Raw genomic sequence first — 13,777 nt, forward strand, 5'->3', positions numbered from 1 at the left:
GATTCTCTCCAGGTTGTCCGGCGTCCTCCCACCTCCAGAAACATGCAGTTCAGATGAGCTGATCACTCCAAATTGTCCACAGTGTGAATTTGTGAGAGTGTTTGTTCATCTTTCATGTGGCCACAAGATGTGCTGGTGACACCTCTGGGGTGGAGGAGTGTCAAGGAGACGATAACGATCATCTACCTCATTTTCAAGAAAATGGATGGATTGATGGATGGATTATGATTATTAGTTGTAGTAGTAGTAGTAGTGGTAGTAGTAGTAGTAATAATAGTTATAGTAGTAATAGTTATGGTAGTAGTAGTAGTAGTAGTAATAGTAGTAATAGTGGTAGTAGTAATAGTAGTAATAGTGGTAGTAGTAATAGTAGTAGTAGTAATAGTAGTAGTCACCCCTTTAACCCTACACTCAACAAACCCCTCCCACCCCTGTTCCTACAGCCTCAGCTTTATCTGGAGTTGAGTGTAGTCGTAGTTGTTGTTCTAGATGTAGTAGTAGTAGTAGTAGTAGTAATAGTCATAGTAGTAATTGTAGTAGACACCCTTTAACCCTACACTCAACAAACCCCTCCAACCCCTGTTCGTACAGCCTCAGCCTATCTGGAGCTCAGAGGTCAGACCCTTGTCCCAATGGAGGCTTACACCACTCTCTACTACCGACCAAATGAAAACCCACAATGCACCCAGCCTGTGGTGCACACCACAATGGAGGGCTAGTGAGGTGGACATGTTTGTATAGGGATACTTCATCTAGATTATCCAGGTGTGTTTGTCTTGGATTGAGCCCACCACACAAATTAAACCCCCTGGCAAGTTGAAGCAACCCTTAAAGACCCAAGAATAGAAACCGTACTATAAAACCACAGAGCAACATGGTGGAACGAAGTCACCTCCTCCTTCACTACAACTGTCACATATCATCGCTTCGTCCCGTTAGCCCAGGCGAGGAGTTTAAACGTGAAGGAGCAAAATGAACTTTTTCCATCTGCTCCTTCTGTTCTGCTAATACTTTCCTACAATTACCAGAATGTCTTTAGAGCCCACAGAGAATAAGGTTGACATGCGGGAGAAGTAATGGGAGCTTCAGGAGTTAAACTGTCATTGCCTACATGCTGCATGCAGTTATATGGCTGACAGCCACACTCTAAAAGGTTTGTAGGCCTGATGGACAAACAACCGCTTTCACAAAGATCAGAGTGTGTGTGGGGTGGGGGGTGTTTTCTAAAAGGAGGACGTATTTCTATTGTTCTGGAGAAACTAATGATAGTAGTAGTAGCAGCAGTAGTAGTAGTAGGATTAGTAGTAAGAGCAGTAGTAGTAGTAGCAGTAGTAATGGTAGTAGTAGTAATAATAATAATAGTGGTAGTAGTAGTAGTAGTAGTAGCAGTAGTAGTAGTGGTAGTAGTGGTAGTGGTAGTAGTAGTAATAGTAGCAGTTGTAGCGTTAGCAGTAGTAGTAGCAGTAGTAGTGTTAGTAGTGGTAGTGGTAGTAGTACTGGTAGTAGTAGTGGTAGTAGTAGTAGTAGTAATGAAGCAGTAGTAGTGGTAGTAGTGGTAGCAGTAGTGGTAGTAGTAGTAGTAATGAAGCAGTAGTAATTGTAGGAGTAGTAGTAGTAGTAGTGGTAGTAGTAGTAATAGTAGTAGTAGTAGTGGTAGTATTAGTAGTAGTAGTGGTAGTATTAGTGGTAGTAGTGGTAGTAGTGGTAGTAGTAGTAATAGCAGTAGTAGTGGTAGCAGTAGTAGTAGTAGTGGTAGTAGTAGTGGTAGTAGTGGTAGTAGTGGTAGTAGTAGTAATAGCAGTAGTAGTGGTAGCAGTAGTAGTAGTAGTAGTGGTAGTAGTAGTGGTAGTAGCAGTAGTAGTAGTGGTGGTAGTAGTGTTAGTAGTAGTGGTAGTAGTAGTAGTAGTAGTAGTGGTAGTAGTGGTAGTAGTGGTAGTAGTGGTAGTAGTAGTGGTAGTAGTGGTAGTAGTAGTTGTAGTAGTGGTAGTAGTGGTAGTAGTGGTTGTAGTAGTGGTAGTAGTGGTAGTAGTGGCAGTAGTGGTAGTAGTAGTAGTTGTTGTTGTAGTAGTGGTAGTAGTGGTAGTAGTGGTAGTAGTAGTGTAGTAGTGGTAGTAGTGGTAGTAGTAGTAGTAGTAGTAGCAGTAGTAGTGGTAGTAGTAGTTGTAGTAGTGGTAGTAGTGGTAGTAGTAGTTGTAGTAGTAGTGGTAGTAGTAGTGGTAGTAGTAGTGTAGTAGTGGTAGTAGTAGTAGTGGTAGTAGTGGTAGTAGTAGTAGTAGTAGCAGTAGTAGTGGTAGTAGTAGTAGTAGTAGTGGTAGTAGTGGTAGTAGTAGTAGTTGTAGTAGTGGTAGTAGTAGTGGTAGTAGTAGTGGTAGTAGTAGTGGTAGTAGTGGTAGTAGTAGTGGTAGTAGTAGTAGTAGTAGTAGTGGTAGTAGTGGTAGTAGTAGTTGTAGTAGTGGTAGTAGTGGTAGTAGTGGTAGTAGTAGTTGTAGTAGTGGTAGTAGTGGTAGTAGTGGTAGTAGTAGTGGTAGTAGTAGTAGTAGTAGTGGTAGTAGTGGTAGTAGTAGTAGTTGTAGTAGTGGTAGTAGTAGTGGTAGTAGTAGTGGTAGTAGTCGTAGTAGTGGTAGTAGTAGTGGTAGTAGTGGTAGTGGTAGTAGTGGTAGTAGTAGTTGTAGTAGTGGTAGTAGTGGTAGTAGTAGTTGTAGTAGTGGTAGTGGTAGTAGTAGTGGTAGTAGTGGCAGTAGTGGTAGTAGTAGTAGTAGTTGTTGTAGTAGTGGTAGTAGTGTAGTAGTGGTAGTAGTGGTAGTGGTAGTAGTAGTAGTAGTAGTAGTAGCAGTAGTAGTGGTAGTAGTAGTTGTAGTAGTGGTAGTAGTGGTAGTAGTGGTAGGAGTGGTAGTAGTAGTTGTAGTAGTAGTAGTAGTGGTAGTAGTGGTAGTAGTAGTGGTAGTAGTAGTGGTAGTAGTAGTGTAGTAGTGGTAGTAGTAGTAGTGGTAGTAGTGGTAGTAGTAGTGGTAGTAGTAGTTGTAATAGTGGTAGTAGTAGTGTAGTAGTGGTAGTAGTAGTAGTGGTAGTAGTGGTAGTAGTAGTGGTAGTAGTAGTAGTGGTAGTAGTGGTAGTAGTAGTGGTAGTAGTAGTTGTTATAGTGGTAGTAGTAGTGTAGTAGTGGTAGTAGTAGTGGTAGTAGTGGTAGTAGTAGTGGTAGTAGTAGTAGTGGTAGTAGTGGTAGTAGTAGTGGTAGTAGTAGTGGTAGTAGTGGTAGTAGTAGTGGTAGTAGTACGTCCTGAACTCATGTTACATCACAGTTTTCTCCAACAAGGCTGCCCAGAGATGTTGCTATGTTAGCATTCTAGTTGCACAAGATGGTGAAAGAAATCCATCCAACATTTCCTGGGAGTCGTTTCAGTTCCTGTGAAACACGCTGCAGGTTTCTGAAGTTTGCTACAGGTCAATATCTTATATGTTAGAGTTGCTGCATGCTGTACATAAACTGAATGTGTTCCATTCAGCTAAGAGCTAATCTAGATAAATGTCTGGTTTTTGCTCTTTGCACTCTGCATTTCCTGTTTTATGTACCTTTAATTATCCCATGGAGACAAATTAAGTTTTTGAATTTGAATTTCCCAAAAACAAAAAGGGATTAATATTCTAATCTGAAGTAAGCAGATTGGATGAGATACAGTGGAATGAAACATGTTCTATCTCTGCCGTTCAATGTGGTATGTTAATGAAATAGTATCATACATATGCTGGGCCGTGCTGGAATGTTTTTTTATGTGTGTGTTTTTTTTCCTGTCGTATTTCTTTTTTAACATTGTGCATTGAGCAGTTTTTACAGTGCAGGTCTTGTCCCCTAGGGGGCGGCTCAGCTCTCGGTTGTCACTGACTTCATGGTCACCTCCTTCACCTTGGAGATCAGTGAACACTGGCGGTGGTGGGATCTATAGCCCCTTACATTTAGGGCCCCTCTGTGGTTCTAAAGCCAGTCGGGCTGGGGGGGGTGCCGGGAGGGGGTAACTAATTGAAGTCATAAGATGACGGGTGTGCTGTGATTTGTGTGGTGACAGGCAGTGTAATTACACGGCTGGTCAGAAAGAACATTAGTTAAGAGCTTTCGTGGGCGCTAACTCGGCCAATAAAAGGATCTTTACATTTTAGAATTGTAAAGAGTGGGCAGTGCTGCTGGGCTGCTCTGTTTGTCTGAGGATGGAGTGATTAGGATGCACTTTAACAATGAAACACAAAGAAGGTCAAAGACTTACAGGAAGACTCAAGACCTTGTTAACATTTGGATCACTTCAGTTACAGATATGATGTGCGTGTGTGTGTGTGTGTGTGTGTGTGTGTGTGTGTGTGTGTGTGTGTGTGTGTGTGTGTGTGTGTATATATATGTATCAGTCAATCAATCAATCAATCAATCAAACTTTATTTATATAGCGCTTTTTATACAAAGTAAGTAGCCCAAAGTGCTTTCCATGAAAACAATACAAAAACAGTTTACACAAGAGATATATCGCCCCTCTTCCCCAACACATACACACTAATTTAAAAACACTGACAAGGTCACAACGTAGAGGAAATTTTGAAGTTAGGAAACACCAGAGAGAAGTTAATCGATATGGAGATAAAAGATGACTGAATAGATTAAAATCCAATAATTTCAAAGTAATAAAACAATAAAATAAGGTTAGAGGCCGGACTAAAGAGGTAAAAATAATCTAATTAAATTCCATTAAAAAACAGTCTAACAAAGTAAAATAAATAAATCCGTGATCGATAAAACAAACAAGATTCAATTAAGAGCCAGGCTAAAAAAATAAAAATAAATAATAATAATAATAATAATAAATAAAATAAATATACTTTTTTTTAAAGATCGAGTTAAAAAAGGTGGGTCTTGAGTTTACTTTCAGAAATAGTAGTATATATATATATATATAAAGTTCTATGAAGTTCTACATCACCATATTGGATTTTGAGAAAAATGACCACAAAATCAAAAAGCACCTTTAATCCAATAAATCTCTTTGGAAATGAGGGCAGTTAACAAGCAGCTCCATATACTGCAGCCACATATTGGGTGTTTAAATGTCTGTGGTAGCACTGGGCAGCATGTGTTTGTCTATGCCTTCATGAGTATCCCTGTATCCATCCAGCCCTGATGCAGCTTCCGAGCTCAGCCCCTCTGGAAAGATCCAGAGGCCAAAAAGATAGTCGTGGGCAAAAACAAAAACAAAGCCCAAACCACACGTCACCTCAGTGAAATATGGTAATGATATAGGGGGAAGTTTACATTTTGTAAAAATATGCGTAATTTGTCTTAGGTTTCGTTTATGACTGACTGGGCCGGTCGTGAAGAGGGAGCCCATTTTTTCAAATGTTTCTGGATGTCGACCACAGAGCAGCCAACACCCCTGTCTATCTTTAGAGCAGGGAATCCACCCAAGAACTGTCAGTCCAGCTGCCAAATCCAGGACTGCTAAGACTCTCCAGATCCCCAAAAACACTAACAGCATCATTCAGGGACATCCACCCGCCCACGGTGTACACACACACACACACACACACACACACACACACACACACACACACACACACACACACACACACACACACACACACACACACACACACACACACCCACACAGACGCTGATACTGTCGCATGTGAAGCTGTTTCAAGAACAGAGTAAATAAATCAGGGCCCTGCATCATCGTTCAGGATTACGTAAGAGCAGCTTGGCCCTGAATGTAACACAGAATGAAGCAAAAAAAAATGAAAAACAACTTTTTGAAAAAGATTTATCTGCTCTTAACACTAAATCAATACCTAATTTTTCTTGGACTCCACCTTTGTTTTTCCAAGTGCTGGGAACAGTATATAAAAAGGTCAAAGAAATGAGGGGTTAAAAAAAAAAAAAGTTGTATTAAATTTGTGAAATAGAAAATTACTGCTGCTGAAAAAAAGATTAATGACTCTGGCTGTGGACTCTCTGAATCTCACCGGTGCCGCGCAGTGAAGCACTTAATAAATCACTGCTATGCGTACATGGAATTAATAGGGATGCTGTGCTTTTATGGTTTGTGCCTCTGCCAAATCTCAAAAAGCCTGATCTGGCCCCGGTTCTAATCTGTTTTTCAAAAGTCACCACAGATATCTGGTGCTTCACCGGTGTCGTGCTAATCCAAGAATAACTAAGAGAAAGCGAGGTGATAATATCATCTCCTGATGGAGCCTATTATAAATAAATGAACACATGGGGACTGATAGCATCTTAAAATCTTACATTCCAATGAAACTATAAAGCTCCTTCCTTACATTTCAGATATTGAAATTTTTGAACTTGTCTAAACATTTTTAAATTCAGTGATTCAAAGAAGATGACGATAAAAAGATAATAACTCAGGTCATTCCTGAATTAGGTGTAACGCAGCTATGCATGTGCTCTGCCAAATTTAAACAAATGAATATCTGGGTATGTTCTGTTTGCAGAAACAGAGATGTGTGTGAATGACATGCATCATTGGCTCAGGTGCCTTTTGTCATTTTTCTGGAAACATCACATTTTTCCTAAACACACCCTTAAAGACAAATCAATCCTTTGTTGAGTAAATGTTTCCTCCTTATGTCAAATACAAACGCGTCATAGCAGACACAGTTTTCAGAACATATTCAGTTTTATTAAAAAAAAAAAAAAACAGCTAGAGTTTATCAACATGACTTTTACATAAATTTATATGCATCACTTTTTTTCACATAAATATGAAATAAACTCAACAAAATGAATTTTTTGTGGCACCGATCTTTTACATGTGTCTGTATTCACATTTCAGTGCTGTCTCACGTCACCTGTCATATTAAATCAATGTGCCGGCACCATAAGTTGAGTCAGTGAAACCCAAAAGCTTAGTTCAGTGGATTTTAGAATGAAAAGTTTTGTGTTTTGGGAGAAAAATGATTGCCACATCACCCAGTCAATTTTGCTCAGGCCATCCCCTAAGATGTAACAGTGGTGACCATTTTGCCCATGTAGAGCCTCCTTAGACTTTGGATTTGATGCTCTGCCAAGAGTGGTGTTGTTTCACAGTTGCTTATAAAGACGATGATATCTTCCTGACTCCCTTCAGATTGAGAGATTGTGGGACTTAGTAGGCTTGATCTTCATGAAAGAAGTTGCTCAAAACTTTTCAGTAGCCTGGAGGAGAGTTAGGAGTCACTGCCCTGATTGTGCCTTGACTCCATGGACCATCTGCCTGCTTCCACTATGAGAAGCCTGAGGGAGATGGGGCAACCTATTTCTATCTCTAGCTCATGGGTAGAGCAGCAGACATTGAAGTTCTTGAGTTATTCACATGGTACAAAGTCAGGTGACAGGTATTTGCTGGTGGGGAACACACCCACAGGCATTGGGGAGGTCTTGCTATGGGAACTACGGGGAACCCCAAGTTGTTTTGCATTGGTTGATTGAATTTCCTCCCAAGTCTTGACTGAATGCACGACACAATTGGTGAATCCTGGACTTTGACAGCTGTATTATCAGTTGTCACTGGCAAGCCATATTTGCAATATATTAGTACAGGTACTGCTTGACATGAAACCTTTTGCAAATAGTCCTCAACTTACGAACATAATGAGTTCCAAGAGTTTGTTTGTAAGTTGAATTGTTCATAAATCTTGGCATGGTGGTTAGCACTGTTGCCTCACAGCAAGAAGGTCATGGGTTCAAACTCCAGCATTTCCAACATGGCCTTTCTGTGTAGTTTGCATGTTCTCTCCATATCCGAATGGGTTTCTCCAGATACTCGGGTTTCCATCCCATCAGGAAAAACATGCTTTGAAGAAATATTACATTATGTCTTCATCTAACATTGGAATTCCGTTGTTGCCATTTTTATGATGACAAATTAAGCTTATTTATATTAATCTTAAAAATGCCAGGTGAGATCATTTACATGCCATTACTACTCTAAATTCAAAAGTACTATTCCCTAAGACTTACCAGAAACAATTACAGGACATAAAAACGGCACATAAATGAAATAAAATACTGTAGATGCATTATGTAACTTACACCTTTGCTGAATTAATTTCATCCTAGGGAAGTGTAGAGGCTAAGCCAAGCTTTAATCCACTGAGTGTTCCGCTGCATTCACATGGACGACACATTGATGCACTTCCTGGTGATTAAAAGTCGACAATTTATGTTTGATTGCTGTTTTATTTCAATCAAGTTTCTCAGTTTACTCAACTAAAAGTTTCATCAAATATCAATTCATGCATTCAGCGTTCAGCTATATTGTCAATTAATGCTTCTGGCCAGAAATCTAACCCAAAATCAACGTTTCCACTTCATTTACCTCCTACAGAGGAACAACTTGACAACATGAAAACAGGCAAACATTAAAAAAAAATAAAATGAAGGCATGTTTTGTTTCGGTTGTATGTCCTTTTAAAAAACTTTTTATTATTAAAATATTGAGATATTATTAAAATAATAATAAAGTTTATGTCATTTTACCTGACTTAGTGTCTGTCCACCCCAAATACTGGACTCATAAATTCACTAAAAATCTGTTAAAAACACACAATATCATGTTACTGTACAATAAATAAGGATGAAACATGCTTGTCTGTAACAAAGATGCGTGGATACCCATTGTATACTTCTTTAGAGTACAGCCACTCTACTGTTCTTTAGCATGTAGCATGTAGCTTACCTTTAGAGTGAAGGAAGAGGAGGAGGGAGACGTTATTATTGGTAAGAGTCAGTGTTGTCATCAGAGAGATGGTCACCGTGATGCTACTCGATGGGGGCCGTGGCAGAAAGTGGGTCTGCAGGACAATAGTCGGATATGGCAGCGTGCGTTTGTTCATACCTCTGAATGTTCGTAAGTCAGATGTTCGTAAGTTTAGGACTACATGTATTTAAGTTTGTGTCTATAAAGACTGCGTATTAAGAATAACATTTCACTGAGAGAATCCACAGCAGGAGCAGAGAGAATTTTTTTAGACCCAGTTTGCTTTGACTGACTGAATGTATGAAAACATCTACAGTACAAATAGTCTGCCTGTCACCTGAACGCCTGTGATCGCCACATTAAATAAAGGCTCCTGCTTCTTGTACCCCACAATTTATTCCACAAATTTTACCAACAAACATCTCCTTCAATGTAAAAGCCAGAAAGTGTGTGAGTTCTGCAGCATTAAAATGTACCTCTTACACAGCTGAAAATTGAAAACTGAGCAGGGCAAACTTCCAAAAATAGGTGTGATGTCACAAGTTATTCTCTTTCCCCTGCTGTTAAACTAAAATTTTCTCTGAGCACAGTTAAGCCTCTAAAAAAAAAAAAAACATCTCTGATTAATGGGGCCTTAAAGAATTTATGGAAGCACTTACCTGTAATCAATTCCATGCCCAACATTTTTTTGCAACCTGCTAAATGAGAATGTCGTCATCAAGTCGATTTGAATGTAAAACTACAGGCATCATGATTCATGTTTAAGTCATACAGTACAATACATCTCTTTGGTTCCAATGGAAAATCCCCCTCCCCTCCACACAAACATCTATGAGGCTTGATTATACACAGCTTTGCTGACTACGTACAGATGATCTATGGTTCTGAGTGTTTACTGTGTCCAACTCTGTGCAGAACAAACACGTCTGATTGATTAAGCAAAGAACACAGTGAAGCTGTCAGGCCTCATGTCTCTGACACAAGCGTTATCCATTTAAAAACAAATGTTCTGAATGAGCATCAGAGCACACAGTAATCATCACCTACACTATAACTAATCCCTGTAATAATTCTGCTTGTCCCTCCGTTCGTTAACTTGTATGACCGTTATGCTTTAAAAAAATCTGAGCAATTATTCCAGTTAAGTGAAGAATTAATTTGCATATGACATATAAATGAGATAAGAGTCTATTAAATCTATTATTTATTTCTAATGTGTCTGCAGATATTATGGAACAGGATAAAAGAGTGATGACAAAGGTGACACATTGGAGTGAGAGAGACAACGCATGCAAGAAAGAAGAGCAACGAACACGACAGAGGAAGGCGTCAAAAGCGAAGACTGAAAATGAATGAACAGGAACGTGGGCAGTATTTACAGTAACAAGTCAGTAACAAGTCAGTTTTATTAAAATAAGACTGCCTGTTTCAAAAAGGTAAAACATTTTCAAATGCTAAATAAACACCTGTCCATTGATGGTCAAAGAAAGTGATTGATAACATTGGCTGCTTAATGATTTGACAGAATGGAGTCTAATTGTTAGAAATAAAAGTTTTGTGGAGTCTGGATACCCTTTGACGCAACTTGTTCAAGGCTCGGACCGTTGCTTTTTATATTCTACCTTTCCTTCCATTATGTTCCTCCTCCAAGCGGAAAGCAAGAGAAGCAACAGGACAGAATTGGCATCCATGATGTGAGGAGACGCGTAAGTTAACAGCGGTTAGCTGCTAAATCACGATAATGACTTGTCCAAATCATTTATCCTGCTTTTTTAGTAGAATCAAAAAAAGAATATTTATCTTTGTTAATCATTTTCCACATTTATAATTGTCACATGCATAACTATTGTACAAGTACAGGTGAAAAACCACAAACTGAACACAAACTGAGCAAAACGCTTTTATTCATTATTTTAAAAAAATGCGTGTGTGTGTGTGTGTGTGTGTGTGTGTGTGTGTGTGTGTGTGTGTGTGTGTGTGTGTGTGTGTGTGTGTGTGAGTGTATATATATAAAATGTCCCTCTCACCCTTTTAGGGTGGTATCTGTGTGTCATCCTCAAGCTCAGGTCCTCTACCAGAGGCCTGGGACTCTGAGGGTTCTGTCAGTACTTAGCTGTTTAACTTCTGGACTGAGGCTAAAGAAGTTGTTCCAGGAATCTGCTGGAGCCACTCTTCCAGTTTGGGGGTCACTGCCCCAAAAGCTCCTACTACCATGGGGACCACGTTACCTTTTACCTTACACATACATATGTTCCAGTTGTTCTTTCAACCCTTGATATTTCTCAATCTTTTCGTGTTCCTTCTTCCTGATGTTGGCGTCAGCTGGAATCACCACATCTATCACCACTGCTCTCTTCTGCTCTTTGTCCATCACCACTATGTCCAGTTTGTTGTCTGTCTGCTGGCTGTATCAGCGTACAGTATATATGTGTCTGTGTCTGTGTGTGTGTGTGCGTATATATATATATATATATATATATATATATATATATATATATATATATATACATACATATATAAGGGAAATGTATATATTTATTTATTTATATTAACACACACATATATATATATAATAAAAAATTATATATTTATAGAAGTTTTTATTATTATTATTTTTTTTTTTATATATATATTTTTTTAAATTATTATTATTATTATTATTAAACAGTAGCTCATTCCACTACGTCTTAGGCTGGGGACTGGAGGGTTCAAGACCCAAGTGGACCAAAAAGTTTGGAGTGTGAACAGGCAGTGGAGAGGTGTCACTCCACTTCCTGAGCACTGCTGAGGTTACTCAAGGCATATCCCTCCCATTATCTACATGCTAAAAGGCCCCTTGTGTACAGGCCTGTAAAATATACTGTATATAGGTATGTGATTAATTAGAGTAAAAGTAATTTCTCTTCAGGGATCATTAAAGGATTTACTATTATTATTATTATTATTAATATTATCATTATAATTATTATTATTATTATTATTATTGTTGTTGTTGTTGTTGTTGTTGTTGTCATTGTTATTATTATACACACAGGCTGCAATTTTCCAAAAATGTTTTTTATCATGAAAAAAATCAGCAGCCCTAATTCTGTTAAATGTAACATCAACACCCCATAGATTCCGGTTTCACGTCATGTAAAATGGCTCATCAAATCTCGGACTAAATGAACAGCTCGTGTGGTCTTCTCTTGTTTCCTGTTAGCGCGTCGTCTGCAGCCTTTCGTCCTTCTTTTATCCACATCTCCTTAAACTTCTAAGCAGGAACGAATTTACTTTAGCTACCGTTAGATAGTTCCTGCTGCCTTTGTTCAGCACAATACGCTCTACAGTTCCAGGAGCCTGACCCAGCAACTAAAGCATACTGACCTACATCAAGCATTAGCCTCAAGTGCTGAGTTCAGGCCACACTTTTAATATTTCTTCGGCCTCATTATGTGGAAACTTCATGCTGATCAGCAATTTGAACATCCAGCTGGTATGAGACACTCCATGAGCTCATCCAGTCCTTTGTTATAAATGTGTCTTTGCCAGCTCCTTTGCACACCAAACAAATAAATATGCAGAAGAAATTTCCACTTTCTGTTTCCTACTAGCTTTAATATGGAAATGGATTTATTTCCCCAGATGCAATCATTGGCTGAAATCAACAGGTCTTGGATTGCAGTTATCTTCACCTAATGTTGTCGTCTCATCTCCCAGAGCTCAATCTGATGTCTTGGTTGTCATTCACTGAAGACATATTTACGATGGAACATCCATAATGATAACAGAATATGAATAAATGAGTTTATAAAAGTCTGAGGAAAATGGTTTGTGTATAAGGAGAGTCATGAACAATGAGGCAGACTGAACACACACTGATACAAACTTGATGACTTTGTTTGTGTTTGGCTTTATTCTTTTTCCTGTTTTTATTTATTTATTTGGGGGGGGGGGGTTCTGCAATTTTTAAAATACAGATTTGAATTTGGTCCGCTCTCACAATGACCACGTTAATTTAGTACTATAACATCAGTATGGTCAGCAACACAGGAACCATAACCGACCTAACCCAAACCCTGAGTCGTGCTCAAGGCTTCTGCTTCTCCAGCGTCAAACTCAAATTTGGTCAGTTAATGAAATGTTTTTTACAACCTAGATGCTTATCTGGTCAAGAAATCTGCTCAACGCATTTTATAACAGTCTATTATTTGTTCATTAGGAAAGATTAGAACATATGTATCAGTTTCAATCATGCAGAAAGTTGTACAATGTGTGTGTGTGTGTCAATAAGAGATAGATGTACTGTAGATAGATAGATAGATAGATAGATAGATAGATAGATAGATAGATAGATAGATAGATAGATAGATAGATAGATAGATAGATAGATAGATAGATAGATAGATAGATAGATAGATAGATAGATAGATAGATAGATAGATCACATCAGATTTTTTTTCAACAGCATTTTACTTTAAATTAATTAATACGTGATCCTCTCATCTAGAAATGTGATTTCCATGTCTCCCGTTTCCTCTCCCTTCTTTTTTCATGCTGTATGTCAGTAACAATCAGCTTGTCTGCTTCTCTATGTGACCTGTGGATGTTGGGGTTCCAATCCATCATTGCTGACAGGCTCAACTGTTGCCTCCATCCACACTAAACACATACAGACAACGACAGAAGTGGATGTTTCTCAGCTGGAATGTTTTTTAGTTTTTTATTGATACTTCTTTTTTTAATTCATGTTTTTAATGTATCAAGTTAGTATTTGGAGTATTTTTCCGCGATTATAGGTGGTGAATTTTATCAGTATTTATTAAATTTAAAATTCGTTTTTGGTTAGAATGAATTAAATGAATAAAAAATTTTTTTTGTTATTTTTAAAAGTAGATTAAGATTAAGCTTGATTAGATTTGGTTAGATGGACAGTTGGTCCTGAGCCGCTGCGCCCTGGGTGCGTCTGGGTGAGTCTGGGTGCGTCTGGGTTGCTTCTGGATGCGTCTGGGTGCGTCTGGGTGCGGGCCAACATCACCTAAAGTCCCTTAGAAACATTTTTTTCC

Source organism: Antennarius striatus, chromosome 17, assembly GCF_040054535.1.
Source record: "Antennarius striatus isolate MH-2024 chromosome 17, ASM4005453v1, whole genome shotgun sequence".
NCBI lineage: Eukaryota > Metazoa > Chordata > Actinopteri > Lophiiformes > Antennariidae > Antennarius > Antennarius striatus.